At 41.0% G+C, this 17,735-nt stretch overlaps 1 long non-coding RNA gene across 1 annotated transcript in view; it reads right to left on the bottom strand.

Moving 5' to 3' along the window:
* The window catches only part of LOC126064755 (uncharacterized), a 119,350-nt gene that overhangs the window by 97,522 nt on the left and 4,093 nt on the right, over positions 1 to 17,735 (bottom strand). Inside the window, exon 2 of the long non-coding RNA XR_007514628.1 lies at positions 5,443 to 5,571. This is a non-coding gene — a long non-coding RNA (uncharacterized LOC126064755). The remainder of the gene's footprint in view (positions 1 to 5,442; positions 5,572 to 17,735) is intronic.

Raw genomic sequence — 17,735 nt, 5'->3', positions numbered from 1 at the left:
GTGGAACAGATCATTAATTGCTCATATGCAAGTTCAAGTTGAAACTGAAGAAAATTAGAACAAGTCCACGAGAGCCAAAGTACGACCTTGAGAATATCCCACCTGAATTTAGAGGCCATCTCAAGAATAGATTTGAACGCGAATGACTGAAGACCAGAGAAGTCGTGGAATGACATCAAAGATATCATACATGAAGAAAGCAAGAGGTCATTAAAAAAGACAGGAAAGAAAGAAAAGACCAAAATGGATGTTAGGAGAGACTCTGAACCTTGTTCTTGAACTTGGAGTAGCTAAAGCAAAAGGAAGAAATGATGAAGTAAAAGAGCTGAACAGAAGATTTCAAAGAGTGGCTCAGGAAGACAAAGTAAAGTATTACAATGGCATGTGCAAAGACCTGGAGGTAGAAAACCAAAAGGGAAAAACACACTCAGCATTTCTCAAGCTGAAAGAACTGAAGAAAAAATTCAAGCTTCGAGTTGCAATATTGAAGGATTCTGCAGGGAAAGTATTAAATGATGCAGGAAGCACTAAAAGAAGATGGAAGGAATGCAGAGAGTCACTATACCAAAAAGAATTGGTCGATATTCAACCGTTTCAGGAGGTAACGTATGATCAGGAACCAATGGCACTCAAGGAAGAAGTCCATGCTGCAGTGAAGGCATTGGGAAAAAACAAGCTTCAGGAATTGACGGACTACCAAGTGAGATGTTTCAACATATGGACGCAGCACTAGAAGTGCTCCCTTGTCAATACGAAGAAATTTGGAAGACAGCTACCTGTCCAATTGATTGGAGAAGATCCGTATTTGTGCCTATTCAAAAGAAAGGTGATACAACTGAATGTGGAAATTATTGAACAATATCATTAATATCACATGTAAGTCAATGTTTGCTGAAGATCATTCAAATGTGACTGCGGCAGTATATTGACAGGGAACTGCCTGAAATTCAAGCTGGACTCAGAAGAGGATGTGGAACCAGGGATTTCATTGCTGATGTCAGATGGATCCAGGGTAAAAGCAGAGAATACCAGAAAGATGTTTACTTGTGTTTTATTGACTATGCAAAGACATTTGACTGTGCGGATCATAACAAATTATGGATAACGTTGTGAAGAATGGAATTCTGGAACACTTAATTGTGCTCATGAGGAACCTGTACATAGACCGAGGCAGTTGTTCAAACAGAACAAGGAGATACTGCGTGGTTTAAAGCAAGAAAGGTGTGTGTCAGGGTTGTATTCATTCACCATATTTATTCAATCTGTATGCTGAGAAAATCATCCGAGAAACTGGACTATATGAAGAAGAACTCGGCATGTGGATTGGAGGAAGACTCATAATAAACTAGGATATGCAAATGATACAACCTTGCTTGCTGAAAGTGAAGAGGACTAGAAGTGCTTACTGATGAAGATCAAAAACCACAGCCTTCGGTATGGATTGCACCTCAACAAAAAGAAAACAAAAATCCTCACAATTGGACCAATAAGCAACACCATGATAAGTGGGGAAAAGATTGAAATTGTCAAGAATTTCATTTTTCTTGGATGCACAATCAACATCCATGGAAGCAGCAGTCAAGAAGTCAAAAGACGCATTGCATTGGGCAAATGTGCTGCAGAAGACTTCTCTAAAGTGTTGAAAAGCAAAGATGTCACCTTGAAGACTGAGGTGCGCCTGACCCAAGCCGTGGTGCTTTCGATTGCCTCATACGCATGTGCAAGCTAGACAATGAATAAGGAAGACCAAATAAGTGTTGTCGCCTTTGAATTGTGGTGTGGGTGAAGAGTACTGAATATACCAGTGAAAAAGAGGAAGACCCTTAACGAGATGGATCAACACAGTGGCTGCAAAATGGGCTCAAGTATAACAACAATTGTGAGGATGGTGCAGGACTGGGCAGTGTTTCCCTCTGTTGTTCACAGGGTCACTATGAGAACAATCAGAAGGTAGGTGCATCTTACTGATTGTCAGTTTTACCTTCATAATAATAGAAATTAATAATAAAACAGTGCCTACTCTGCAGAGTTGTTTTGCAGATTAAATCAGAGAAAAATGGAGAACACCTAGCATGATTTCAGGCACAAAGAAAGCCCTGAGAAAACAGCAGCTATCATTATGTATTATATTATGTATTGTGTATTATTTATTATGTATCACCATCAGAATCAATTCCAAGGTTACACATACCTAAAGCCATGGCAGATTTGGGAAGCTGGGAGAAGATTCCAGGCTATTTTAAATTGTGAATTGTTTTCTCAAGGTGTGCTTCTTTATGTTTTAAGGGAGTAAATTATCTTTACCAAAAGCATTGCAAACAAAAAACAAAAAACCTCTATTTTCCCTGAGAGTTTCTTCCAGAATGTTTTGGATTCGTACCTCAGCTTACGTGTGACTCATAATTCCTGCAAATGGTGAATGCTCCAACACCAAATATATATTTTGTTATGCCTTTGCTATAATTAATCAAGCAAAAAATGAGTATTATATTTCCTAATGACAACTTTCTGCCTGCAAAGAAAAACCTTGCCAAAAGTTAATATGTCTATATGGTCTCCAGCATCAAAATGTACAATCCTTAATTTTAATTTCAAGCTTTAATTGCTATAGGCCACAATAATGAAAGGATTTTGGTTTTATAAAAAATACCTTTCCAGTAGGTTTTCTCTTTCAGAACTGCAACATAGTATAATGATCTATGGCACACACAGAGCAACAGGATAAAGAAGAGCAAGCGTTACAAATGCATTTAAAAGACACAGAATTAAGTTGCTACCCATTTTAATTTATTGGAACCCAAGAAAGCACACTTAACAATAACAGACTTTAAGAATAAAGCAAAAGCTATTGTTTTAAGAAATGGGTTAAATATAACATATCCTCCTCCATCAAGACGACCCCAGGAAAGGTCTGAGTGTTCTATTCTGTGCCTTGTTCTGTGCTGAAAATTCTGAGCAATGAGAAAAACAATACTCCTTTCCTAAGAAACACACACTTTGTGTTGGGGATGCTGTCTACAGTTGGGGTTTTAATACTTTGCCAGCCTCCTGTCTCTGGGACACAGAAAAATAATAACAACAAGCTCTGATATCAAAAGTCATAAAATAAGCGATAAATATGCAACGTCGCCTTACAGAGACAAATGGCTCCTGGGCAACAGAAAGATTTAGGTATAGAAAAATTGCTTATATTAACACATATGAAGAAATGTGTGACTACCAAAAGAGTGAGGAGCAGGAGATGAGAGAGATAGATTTACAGTATGTCCCAGCAAGGTCTGGGGAAGGAGAGGTAGGACGTGCCCATGTGGGTCTCTCTCCCCATGGGCAGGGTTAGTCTTAGTGCAGGGATGATGCCCAAGCCCATCAGTCTGAGGCCACTGATATCTTGATCATCCCGAAACTCTCCTCCCTCATTTAGGAGCCCTTCCCAAACCTTATAACTGTTCTTTTCAGGAAGTCCCAACAGACATGTATGTGTACGTGGGCACAAACACACATCCACACACTCAGGCGTCTCATTGTTACCAACTTCATCAACATTTTTAGTCTCTCATGAGTAGTCTATGTAAGTTGGTTGTTCCATAACAAGATAGTAAGCACTTGTTATATATCTATCATTTCCACATACACATAGTCCCCAACTTACGACAAGCCTCGTTTACGACTGTCCGTTATTTTTTTGTACATCATATTGTTGGTAATATGTACTACATGCAGTGTTGCAGTGCATATTTGGCTGTTGTGATCATTCTCAGATGTTCACTTGCAGATGTTCAAAGATCGGCTATATAGGTACTGATAAAAGGCAACAACAATGAAAACCAAAAAATGGTATTGGACTTACAATGGAACTGCTGAAACAGCACTCTGTACTAAGTCAAGGACTACCTGTAGTTCACACTTTATTTTTGTTTAGCCCTCTTAAGAATCCCTAAAGTTAGATATCAGTATCACAATTACACGTAACATAAATGTTCTCTCCTCCAGTTTATAAGCTGCAGGAAAAGTACTCTATTTCACCCACGGCAACCCAGATGCAGAACTCAGCTCCCTTTTAATATCTCATCCCCCAAAACAATCCCGTGTCAAAAAATAACCACCAAATGTGATAAAACTTGCCAAAGGTGGTTGGTAGGAAAATAGAGGAGGCCTGCACTGAACCTATATGAAAAAGAAAAGTCTTCATTAGACATTCCTGAAATTTCAGGTACCACCTGAAACTGTGCAATATAACTCTAACTTGACTCCAGCTCCCAATTTTTCATCCCCAACTGATCTACTGTATTTTACACAAATAACACACACCTTCTATGTTTGTTTGCCAACGGTTCCCTCCCCATCTGGAAGTGTTTTTGTAAGTGCTGCTATGTCAATTGTTTTTACATATTGCTGTTAAAAAAAAAAAAAAAAGCGTATCGGTGCTTATAAAAATGCCTTCCAGTGGGAGGGAGCGGCTGGCAAACAAATGTCGAAGGCTCGTATTATTTGCGTAAAAATATAGTAGGTGCTCAGTCAAAGCAAAGAATTCTCCTGGACCTATGGTTTCCTTGTGAAGGCAATTTGGGAGCCATTTCTCTCCACTGGAGTGTCCTCTTGCTGCCTTGCCATCCATTCCACCTATCATATATTTCTTCAAAACACGAGGCTCCACTTAAGTATGAATTCTGGTATGTGACGTTGTCTTCATTGCCTTGCAAGTAGTTGGAATAGTGAGCTTCTGTTCTGTCCAGATCGCTGCCCCTTAACATGGGGGCAACACAAGCGTTAGGAAAATACACTAAATGCTCTCATCAGTCCAATTTCTGGGACTCAGGAAAGACTGAGTCCTTGGACTTGCAAAGCTAAAGGCCAGACATTGTAATTCAGTGCATTCTTCAAAGTTGGGTTACCTTGTAAAGCCTCCTGAAGACCTCCAGCTGGCACTTCCCTCGTGATACTTTAACTCAACAAGTGCATTTCTTTCTACTTTCATAGGAGAGCAGACGAAGAAGAAAAAAATACATATAGACAGTAGATCAATGCTTCCCACGATTTAGAATCTAATTTTGTGTGGAGGGGATAGCTTCTACAGGAGTTTAAGAGAGCCCCAGAAATTTGAGAAGTAAATGAAAGTTTCCTAGTTGTGTTAGGTCTTGAAGAAAGATGGATGGAGAATGTGTGCCATGTAGAGGGAATGTCGTAAGAGAAGGGATAGGCATGAGCACTCTTTATACCCTTTCCATGCATTTACTCCACTGAGACTGGCGTGTTTGTTTGAATCAGATCACCCAACCTGGGTTTTTCAATCCCTGGAGGGAAGAGACTATCTTCATCAAAATTGCTTAGAATCATCTCCTTTCAGATAATTTTTAATTTCATTATATTTGATATGCTAATGATATCTGCAAACCTTCTCACTATCTTTGGTCTTCTAATTACTATTAAAGTTCCTCTACTTACCCCGCCTAAGTCCTTCCGGATTTCTCTTCTTTGCCCGAAGCCATACACATAAATTGATCTGATTTCACACAATTGTGAGGCAGCTCCTCCTGTGAAAGGTGCAGTGGCCACAGGGTAAGATGGGTTCAGCTGAGAGAGAATCAAACAAAGGAATCCATTGTCAGTAATCAAAACCTATTCAATCAGTGATATAAAGATAGATGCACAGAAAGTTGGAACATTCCAGCAACTGAGTATTTTCTTTTCCAAATATAAATCAGCCATAAGCCTAGAACTATCTAGATTGTCTATTATACTTTGTTCCTCCCCTTCTCCTCTACTGCATCTTCCTTCTTCTCCTTCTCCTCCTCTTAATTCTTCTCCTTCTCCTCCTTTCTCCTTCCTCCTCCTTCTTCCTTCCTCTTCCTCCTCCTCCTTCTCTTTCTCCCTGTCTCATACTCACATATCAAAAGTACCAATTTTGTGGTCAGACAGACATGGGTTTGAGTGTTACCATGTGGCTACCTGTAAGGAGGTTGCTTCATTGTCCAGAGCTCAGTTCTTTATAACTGAAAAATGGGGTTGATAACATCAACTATTCTGGATCTTTGTGTAGGTTAAATGACATGATCTTTGCAAGTGTCTAGCAGAGGAAATATGCACCTGTAATGTACAGCTGCCTTGCAAATAGTACCTATTATATGATTAGTAATAATAATAGTAGTAGTTATGGTGGTGGTGGTGGTTTCAATATTAATAGAAAGCAGTTCACCCGCAGCCAAAGATTAGACAGGCCCATAAAACAAACAATACATGCAGCTCAACCACACGTATGAGACTAAATTGGCACACCAGCCCAGGGGCAAGGACTAGGAGACAGGAGAGGACAGGAAAGCCAGATGAATAGAAATGGGGGACCCAATGTCAAGAAGGGGAGAGCGTTGGCTTTTCATGGGGTTGGCAGCTAATGTCACAAAACAATACATACATACATTGGTTAATGAGAAGCTAGTTTGTTCTGTAAACCTTCATCTAAAGCACGATTAAAAAAATAATTCTACCACGGGGGAGGGGGAGGGTAGATATTAGGATAAAGAAACTTTTGTCTAAGGCATAGGCTACTCTAACTAGGTTTGTTACCGTTTTCACTAATATTTAGACTTAGAAGAGATCATGGTGGTCCTGTAATACCCTCTTGTATCCAGAGCAGAAGTATTCTGTGAAATATGACAATGCCTGTCAGAGGGACATATAGTCTATGTTCCTATACCTGAAGCGACCCCACGTTCCCTATTCCCAGGAGCATAAGGTCTAGTGGTGCAAATCTTTCTTGACAGAAATCTTTGCTTAGGCTGAGCAGCAATCTCCCTCCCTGGAGCTCCCATTCATCAGTCCCAGTTCTGTACCCCTGGGGCCAGGCAAAATGAACCTAATCACTCTTCCTCATGACAGCCCTTTAGATATTTGAGCAAAGTGATCACCATCCCCCAGAGCATTCTCTTTTCCAAGCTATACATCCTCAAATATTTCTATCCTTCTCCATGCAGCTTACATTCCAGACACTTCAATGCCCTGGATGTCAATGCAACACCCAGGGCTGAAAACTCCAACCCAGACCATCACAGAGTACAGAGGGCACAGAGCCACCTAGAAGCTGCATCTTATGTTGTGTCTAAATAAGTAACCCATTTCTTTGTGTTGAAACTTTCCAAGTTTACCATTAAGTGAAATATCCAGATCTAAAAAAAAAAAAAAAATTATTATTTTTTTTTATGATGTGTGTGTGTTTGGTACAGGTAAGTGGTATATGTACTTGTATTCAAATTATTCTCTTTCTCGTTGTCTTTTTCTCTCTGTCTCTGGGAAAAGGTCTTTAGCAATAGTTTATATCTCACATGTGTGTTGTGAGAATTAATGAGTCTACATGTAAGCTTCTTAAAATGATGCCTGCCCCACGTAAGCACTAAATAGACTCCATTATTTTTATTCTATCTTAACATGCGCTGATACAGTTCATTTGCCAAGGGTTGTGATAGATTCTGGGGATATACCGATATGTAAAATGTGGCCCCTATCCTTAAATAAATAAGAGCTTTGGGAGGGGAAAAATGTGGGTCAAGTATTGTATTAGAATTAGGCACAGGATACTGAAGCCACAAAGGTGGCACATTAAGTCCAGACTGGTGGGGGGTGGCGGGGGGAAGGGGTATCATGGAAATCTTTCTGGAGGATAGGACACTTGAGCATGGAAGTTCTGAAGAGTAAGCTGGAATTAGCCAGGGCATGAAGCGGGAATCTTGTTTTAGGCAAAGGAAACGGCCTACAAAAAGATAATGATGTTATGCACTTGGGCATTTGAAGACAGGCAATTTGATAGATTTCCATTATTATGGCTTCAGGATATAGATACATTATAAGCTGTTAAATGTCCCGCTTACAGAAAGGTATCATCCCATCAGACTGAAAGCTTATCAGTTGACATCTGAGAACTATCAGGGGATACTGGAATCAGAAAGCTATATGTAGATACTCAAGCTCCACAATGTCTAAGCCATATGGACTTGGACTGACAACTTGTCACCTAGCGCTGTAATTTCTTCATCGATAAAATGGGCGTCATGATACTTGGCAATAATATTTGTGTATTTGTGAAGGCACCTGCCTTATAGTAACTGATTAGGATGCTGCTGGTGTTTTCAATTTATGCCATGATATTTAAGACAGACATTGGCCAAACAAAGAAACAACATATATGTGTCAAGAAGCCACATTGTTAACAAGAGGAAAATTAAAGGTGTTTATCACAGAAAAGCAATTACTGGGTGATGGGCATAGGGGTGAAGAATAGGGTTAGGAGGAAGAGGATGGAAAGGGCAGGACTAATTTATATTTTCAGCTGCCTTTACGCAATGAAATCCTACCTCCTTTTAAGGGATGGTTTGGCAAAATGTCTTTATTTCTTCCACCAGAATCCTTTGTGAATACACAAACTTTTAGCTCAAAAAAGAGTTTTACTTCATTTTATAAATCTGCCACATCCAAAACAGTTTTATCTGATGATTGATCATTTTGTAGCGTATCTCCCAAGGCTTGCTTCTGTGACTCATCGGACTTAAAGGAATTAGACTGTCTGGGTGCATTTTTCTCCTCCCGTTGATGTAAGCACGGCTAAAGAAGCAGTCCATTTCAGACTGTACATACACATGATAACTTCTGCTTCTTTTGATAAACATTTCTTAGTCAATCAAGGATTGCTTGTACTAAAAACCAAATAATGACTATATGTCACATCCCAGTGCCGTTGACACATAGTGGAGAACTATTAATACAGTTTGGGCCAGTTAACAGATTCTGTTTTTATCCAAAGTTTCCTTTATACTCTACACCAACATCTCTTTTAAGGCGCTGGCATAACATATGTGATTTTTTTTTTTTTCTCCTTTTTCCCATCTGTCTCCATTCCTTCTCCCCCAGGGTTCTGTCTTTGAGTATCCTCTTTGGCAGAAAAGTTTAGCAGACATTTATTGAACACCTATTGTATGCCTGCATGCTTAAGATACAGCAATGACATGACAAAAATTATTATCCTCTAGTTGTCTCTTAAGGAGAACTGGTGGTGCAATGGTTAAGCACTCAGCTGCTAACTGAAAAGTTAGCTGTGTGAAACCACCAGTTTCTCTTCAGGAGAAAGATGTGGCAGTCTCTTTCCATAAAGATTATAGCCTTAGAAAACCTGTGGGGGAATTTTACTCTGTCCTATAGGGTCACTATGAGTCAGAATCAACTCGACAGCAATGGGTTTTTGGTTGCATTTTGCTACATTTATACCTAAGTCTTTGTGTGTGTGTGTGTGTGTGTGTGTGTGTGTGTGTGTGTGCTATTGTAAATGTTATTTTTTTTATTTCTAAATTTCTAATTCCAGTTGTTCATTGTTGATATATATGGAATGCACCTGACTTTTCCATATTAACCTTGTATTCTCAAACCTTGCTATACATGCCTACTAGTTTCAGGAGTTGTTTTGCCAATTTGAGGAGATTTTCTGCACAGACAGAAAAGGAAGAGGAGGAAGAGTAGGGTGGGGGCAGGGGGGCAAACATTCACTGAGTATTTACTATATTCCAGGCCCTGTGGCTTATCACCTTTTTTTGTTGTTAGTTGTTAGTTGCTGTTGACTCTGACTCATGAAGACTCCATGGACAACAGAAGGAAACACTGCCTAGTCCTGCACCATCTTCATGATTGTTGGCATACTCAAGTCCATAGTTGAGGCCGCTGTGTATTTTGAGTGGCTTCCAAGCTAGGGGACTCATCTTCCAGTACTATATCAGACAATATTCTGTTATGATCCATAGGGTTTTTATTGGCTAATCTTCAGAAATAGATCACCAGGTCTCCCTAGTTTGTCTTGGTCTGGAAACCCTGGTGGCATAGTGGCTAAGAGCTATGGCTGTTAACCAAAAGGTCAGTAGTTCAAATCCATCAGACACTCCTTGGAAACCCTGTGGGGCAGTTCTACTCTGTCCTATAGGGTCGCCATGAGTTAGGGTCACCATGAGTTGGAATCGAATCGACAGCAATGGGTTGTTGTTGGAAGCTCCACTGAAACCTGTCTATTGTGGGTGACTCTGCTAGTATCTGAAATACTGGCAGTATAGCTTCCAGCGTCATAGAAACATGCAAGCCACCACAGTAGGACAAATTGATAGATGAGTGGTGAATCACCTTTTTAACTCACAGCAATTCTCTGAAGTAGGTATAGATATTATGCCATTTTACAGACATGGAAAATGAGGCTTGCAGAGGTAAGTGTTTTTCCCACAGCAAATAAGGGACACAAAGGATTTAAACTTGGGTAGCTCAGTTTCCAAGCCTCAGCTATGTGTCACAGCACTCTGCTCCTTCCCTTGATAGGAGTAGAGAAACAGGATATAGGATGAGTGATGCTACAGACCTTTTAGGTAGGGCAGAGGGCAGTTGAAAATTCTTCGATGCCATGAGCAGCAACAAATCACTGACAAATGGCTCTGAGTGGCAACATTATGGGACCTAGCTGACCTCAGCACCGAGCCTTGGACAAATGGAATGTCTCTGTGTGTCTTCTGGCCATTACCACAGCCTACATCACCTGTGCCTACCTGTGCCTCGGGACAGGACTCCAACTGACATGGAATCAATATAAATGTATCCTTTGGATATAGTTTTGAAAAACTGTGCCCGAAGTGATCATAATCAGTAATCATGGGCTTTTAGAGGGATACTGGAACACAGAAGTCCTTTGGGCATACCTCCTCATTTTAGACAAGAAGAAATTATTGCTCAGAGAGAGGGAAGCACTTGCCCAAAATGAAGGTCCAGAATCCAGGTCTCCCGCCTTGCAGGTCACAGTGATTTCTATCTCTAACTTATTAAATGTGAGGTGACACTGTCTTCCTGACTCAGGAGGGCATCTCTGGGTGCAGGAAGGTATATACCCTAGTGTGCAACACAGAAGCCAAGTCCAAAATAATTTCATAAAACAACACGTTTGAGTAGATCCTCACCTTCCAATTCTCCCATACTCACTTGATCTTTCTCCCAGACTTCCCCAAGTCAATAATAATCATCTATATGTACCCTATTGTTTGAGTCACTCATATGAGGATCATCCTTGGCATCTTTCTGTCCCTAACCTGCTCCAAACAATTCAACACAATATCCTACTTCTATCTCCAAAACACAGCAAGGACCTACCTGTCCACTTCTTTGCTGCCACTGCCTTAGCCCAAGTCAGCACCCTCTCTCACCTGGTCATCTGTAACAGTTACACAAATGACTAAAAAAAAAGACTGAAATATTCACAACCCATGCTGGGCAAGTTAGGCTAACTTAAACTGGGGACATTCAACAAGAAAATTAAAAAAAAAAAGTTTTTAGCTTGGGCAAGAATGATTTCTGCCTTCCCCTTCCCAGTACTGATAGTTAACCGTCATAGAAATCAGAACACAGCGCTCTCTTAAACCCTGTTGGCCAAATTGTAGACAATTTGCAAAGCAAGCCTGTACCAATCTTGAATATATTTCCAATGGTTCTCCTGGAGTGCAAACACATTTAAATGTGACTATTCACAAGTTTAAAAAAGGATGTAAATGTATGCACATACGAACATTGAAATAGCCTTCTGTGATGTGTTTTAATAAGCCAATCTCTTAGTCCATACAGTAAACAATCTAGAACTAGCAATCAGAAGCACAACTGCCATTACACATACCAGTATACTTCAGTTCAGGAAATTCACACGTTCTGGAAGATCTGTCCACATACCACCATTTTGTAAACTGGGTTATATTTTTAAAACAGTGAAGGAGGTAGCTATCCAAACTACCTTCGGGATGAAACCTTTGGTAAAGAGAAGAATCATTTTTGTAATGTGACTAACTGGCATCATTAAATTCACTTTGTCAACAAGGGACGCTTGCACCACGTTTAGATTCAAGGCTTTCTTGGATGATCCATCTACTCTTGGTTCTGGGTTTCATTCATTCCGCTAGCATTTATCAACCATTTACTACTCATGTATTCATTCTGCAAATATTTACTGACTGCCTACAATATGCCTGTCACTGGGTTAGCCCAAGATTCAGAAGTGAACAACAGGGATTATATACTTTGCCCTCCTGAAGTTTGTATCCTAGTGGGGCGAGATGGCCAGCAAATAAGTAAACAAAAATAGGCAATACAATTTCAAGTATATACACACATACACAAACTATATATGTACACTGTTGTACTGTTGTCGTTGCATGCTGTCAGTTGATTCTGACTCATAGTGACCCTACACGACAGGTGAGAATTGCCCCATGGGGTTTCCTAGGCTGTAATCTTTATGGGAGCAGATCACCAGGTCTTTTCTCCTGCAGAGCAGCTGGTGGGTTCTAACTGTTGACCTTTCGATTAGCAGCTGAGTGCTTAAACGTTGCATCTTTGGGGCTCTCTCTCTGTCTGTCTCTATATATGTATATACACACTCATACATACATATACATATGTGTATGTCCATGAGTGTGCATGTGTGCGTGTGTGTGTCTGTATATACACACACACACACACATATATACATATACACCCATTGCCATTCGGTCTATTCTGACTCAGTGACCCAATAGGACTGAGTAGAACTGCCCCTTAGGGTTTCAAAGAATGGCTGGTGGATTTGAACTGCAGACCTTTAGATTAGCAGCCAACCTTTTGGTTAGGAACTGTAGCTCTTAACTACTGTGCCACTACTACAGGACAGATTAGAATCACCCCATAGGGTTTCCAAGGAGCGGCTGGTGGATGCAAAGTGTCAGCTTTTTCGTTACCAGCTGACCTTTTGGTTAGCTACTGTAGCTTGTAACCACGGTGCCATCAGGGCTCCATACATACATGTATGTATATGTTGTTGTTAGGTGCCGTCTAGTCGGTTCCGACTCAGCAACCCACAGAATGAAATACTGCTCAGTCCTTTGTCATGCTTACAATTGTCGTTATGCTTGAGCCCATTATTGCAACCACTGGGTCAATCCATCTCATCCAGGGTCTTCTTCTCTTCCACTGACCCTGTACTTTACCAAACATAATGTCCTTCTCCAGGGAATGATCCCTCCTGACAACATGTCCAAAGTATGTAAGACGCAGTCTCACCATCCTTGCTTCTAAGGAGCATTCTGGTTATACTTCTTCTAAGACAGATTTGTTTGTTCTTTTGGCACTCCATGGTATATTCAATATTCTTCGACAACACCACAATTCAAAGGCGTCAATTCTTTGGTCTTCCTTATTCATTGTCCAGCTTTCACGTGCATATGATGTGATTGAAAATACCATGGGCTGGGTCAGGCGCGCCTTAGTCTTCAAGGTGACAGCTTTGCTTTTCAACACTTTAAAGAGGTCCTTTGCAGCAGATTTGCCCAATACAATGAGTCTTTTGATTTCTTGACTGCTGCTTCCATGGCTGTTGATTGTGGATCCAAGTAAAATGAAATCCTTGCCAACTTCAATCTCTTCTCCACTTAACGTGATGTTGCTTATTGGTGCAGCTGTGAGGGTTTTTGTTTTCTTGATGTTGAGATGTAATCCATACTGAAGACTGTGGTCTTTGACCTTCATTAGTAAATGCTTCAAGTCCTCTTCACGTTCAGCAAGCAAGGTTGTGTCATCTGCATAACACAGGTTGTTTATGAGTCTTCCTCCAATCCTGATGTCCCGTTTTTCTTCACATAGCCCAGCTTCTCGGATTATTTCCTCAGCATACAGATTGGATAGGTATGGTAAAAGGATACACCCCTGACGCACAACTTTCCTGACTTTAAACCACTCAATATCCCCTTGTTCTGTCTGAACAAATATATATATATATATATACACACACATAGACATATATAGCAAAAACCAAACCCGTTGCCGTTGAGTCAATTCCGACTCATAGCTACTCTACAGAACAGAGTAGAACTGCCCCACAGAATTTCCAAGGCTGTAAATCTTTACGGAATCAGACTGCCAGCTTCTGTTGCCCCTTCTAGGCTACAGAGAGGAGGTATGTGCAAGGCAATCGCTTTTAGCACCAGTAGGGAACAGGGAATGAGTAATAGTGTCCACGTCCTCAGCGAGTAAAAGGGATACAGCAAGAGCAATGAAGGAGCTGAGGAAATGTATAAGAACAAGTGAATGAAGCTTAGCTGATGGGGTGGGTGACGTTTGAGATGGGATAAGAAATATTGTATAGAATATATAATATTTTGGTGGAATGAAAAATTTACATGATTATAATGTATTACTAAGTACCTAAGAAATAATAAAGTTTCTGTGCAGGTTGGTCGTTACTCCCCTTTCCTAATATGTTTGTACTGATAGCAGTCCCCAACTTACAACAGGGTTCCGTTCCCATGACTCCATCTGCACTGGTGTAAGTCAAATGCCTCTTTTTTTTTTTTTTTTTAATAATTTTTCATTATTATTATTTTTAATATCAGTGTTTTTATAAATCTGATCTTTGTCTTTGGGGGTTGGAAACATTACATATAAACTTAAGGATATGATGACATCGGCAAATTACGTGCTGCAGCACTGTACGTAGTACATATTACTAAAGATAAGATGCACAAAAAGACAGCAACAAAATGGAAGGTCGTAAATATGGTTCCTCGTAACTTGAATATGTCGTAAGTTGGGGGCTACCTGTATTACAGAGTTAAAACCTCCTTCTTCTCAAGACACTGCACCAGTAATAAAGGTTAACACATACTGAGTGCTTCTTACCTGGCAGATGCTGTGTCACGGCCTTTACAAATATTAGCCCACTTGGTGTTGACTACCCTATAAAGCAACTACTCTTATTACCCTCATTTGATAGGTGAGAAAACTGGGGCTTAGCAAAGTAATTTTCTAAAGTTACCAGTCAGTAATATAACCCAAATAACTGTGTGTATATATGTGTTTTCTGAAGTCGATACTCATTTTAACAATTAGGTTTTCTTTTTTAATTCCAGAGGGATATATTCATCATTTGAAAACAAAACAAAATTGAACACCTATTTGCCGGAACCTGAGCTGTGCACCAGGAATCTACTGATGGATAAACCATCTTCCCCGTTCCCTTTCCTGGAGGAACTTGGAGCCTGGAGACACTAATGTGAATATGAGTCTTTTAAAAAGCAAGGCTGGCTTAAAAGGGAAGGAGGGATTAGAAGTGATACACCAGAGTGCTTGCAACTAAGAACATGTAAGTGGGCCCCTGGGGCTTTTGGCCGGTAGATAGCTATCCCTTCCCCCAGTAATACCCCATTGTGCACCTTGAACAGGGAGGAAACTCTGAGAAGCTGGGCAAAGCCTCCAGAATTAAGGCTGAGAGGATCGTTGTTTCCCTTTGAGCAGGTGGTCTCAGTGATTGGGCCCCCATGTGCGGGACCTCGATCACTGCCCCCCCTCAACCCACTGTTGGACAAGTGGCTTTTAGGGAAAGCAAGTCTCGGAAACCTTGGCAAAGTGTCACTTTTTCTTCAATGTGTCTTCATCTCATGGCCCTTGGAATACACAAAGTTCTGGCCACCAGGTTGGTTTCCAGAGCAATAGGCTTATATCTTCTTTCTTGCAGTCCTGCTAGGACTCCTCCCTCTTTTTCTCCCTTTCTTCCTTTCATCTTCCACCCTTCCACGGATGTGTGCCAGGCACTGTGCCTAAAGCAGGGCAGATTAACCAGTAAGCAAGTTATGCACGGGCTTACTTGTGTTTATTTACTAATCTGTCGTGCACAATTTTAAGCGGTTAATCTGTCTGTGGCCTGGGGCTCTGATGTGTGCTCCTCTGCCTTGGGTGGGGAGGAAAGCTCGCTCTTCTCTCCCCTGCTCACCCTAAACTATATCAAGACTGGATTGTGTGGCGTGCTCTTCTCCACTGAAAAGCAGGATAGCGGGAGAATTCATGAGTCAAACACACATACATTGGAATCCCAGCTCCACTACTTACCAGCTATACAATATTAGGCAGTGTGTATAATTTTCTTGTTGTCTTGAGTCTCTTACCTTAAAACTGGCATACTAATACAGAGTTTGCAGCAATGTTTTAAGGGTTATTAGTCACATATATAAAAGCTTCTGAAATATTTTTAAAAAAGACTGAATGATCTTTATTACTTTATTATTTCTACTTTTCTGCCTTTTGAAGTTGACTCTCAATATAGAGAAAGGGCATATTTACAATAACTTGGCATGAGGCTGAAATCAATGCCTAATTCTCTGCCCCACTAATGTTCTAAAATATTCTATCCACGATTATAGGATGTAACCCATGGGACCTGAAAACCCAAGCTGGCCCAGAATGGAGGCTTGATTGAAACCTGCTTCTGCCGGCTGGAGAATTCACTGATGTCCTCAACAATTCACCCTTCCCTGTATCTTCACCTTCTGCCATGCAGCTCTGAAGTTTCTCCCACTAAAAAGGCAGACTGTATTTCTCCACCTCATGGAGCATGCTCTGGCCAACAGAACGAGGTAGAAGTCACAGCTTCTAGTTTGGAGCCTAGGCCTCAAGGAGCCATATATGCTTCTGCTCGACTTCTGTGTCACTGTCGTCACCATGAGAACATGCCAGGCTAGTCATAGGAGATGGGTAAGAAATATGGAGAGCTGAGCTGAGTTGCTTCAGCCTGACCCAGTCTAGACCAAGCAACCCCTGCCAACTCACCAATCTGTGAGAATAAACAATGCTTTAAAGCTACTATTTTCAGTGCTAGGGTCATTCATAGCATAGTGTTATCGTGGTGATCTTTGACTTATCTTGGATTCCATTTACTCAAAAATATTTATTGGATCTCTATGGCTGATGTGGAAACCCTGGTGGCGTAGTGGTTAAGTGCTACAGCTGCTAACCAAAAGGTCAGCAGTTCGAATCTGCCAGGCGCTCCCTGGAAACCCTACAGGGCAGTTCTACTCTGTCCTATAGGTTTGCCGTGAGTTGGAATCGACTTGACGGCAGTGGATGGGTTTATGGTTGATGTGTCAGGCACTGCACCAGATGCCAGGGATGCAGACATAAACCAGAAGAGTAGCACCCCTGCCCTTCGGTAGTTCAGAGTCTAGGTGATGGGGAAAGACAAAGAAATGCCACTGAGAGAGGTGAAGAGGATGTATTTCATAGACAGGTAATCTCAGAGTCAAATCTTAGCCTGAGAGAATTGTTTGGTTACTCCTAGTGGCAGAAAGGGGAATTGCGCCTCTGTGATGCTTTCTTTTTGATGAAAAAACAACTCATAGCGACCCCATGTGGTACATAACAGAACTGCGCTCCATAGGATTTTCAATGGCTGTGACCTTTTGGAAGTAGATCACCAGGCTTTTCTTTTGAGAATTTGAACTGCCAAACTTTTGGTCAGTAGTTGAGTTCTTAACAGCTTGTGCCAATCAGGAACTTAATATTTACGCAGATCCGAGGTCTTCTCTGGTGCCACTGAGTGGGTCTGAACCACCAACCTTTCCACTAGTAGATGAGCACAAACACTTTGCACCACCCCAAATCAAAATCAAACCCCCTACTGTTGAGTCAATTCCAACCCATAGTGACCGTATAGGACACAGCAGAACTACCCCATAGGGCTTCCAAGGAGCAGATGGTGGATTTGAACTGCTAACCTTCTGGTTAGCAGCTGTAGCACTTAACCACCAGGCCACCAGGCCTCCTTGCACTACCCAGGGCCCTTTTAATGAAGAAAGCAGTACTTAAAAATTCTAGAATTTCAGCTCTGGAAGGATCCTTCCCAGAGCTCATCTTAGGTGAGCTCTCCCTTTGCAGCTAAGGAG

This window comes from Elephas maximus, chromosome 21 (assembly GCF_024166365.1).
Source record: "Elephas maximus indicus isolate mEleMax1 chromosome 21, mEleMax1 primary haplotype, whole genome shotgun sequence".
Lineage (NCBI taxonomy): Eukaryota > Metazoa > Chordata > Mammalia > Proboscidea > Elephantidae > Elephas > Elephas maximus.
The sequence above is the reverse complement of the archived record's forward strand: the minus strand, read 5'-3'. Positions and strand labels throughout refer to the sequence as shown.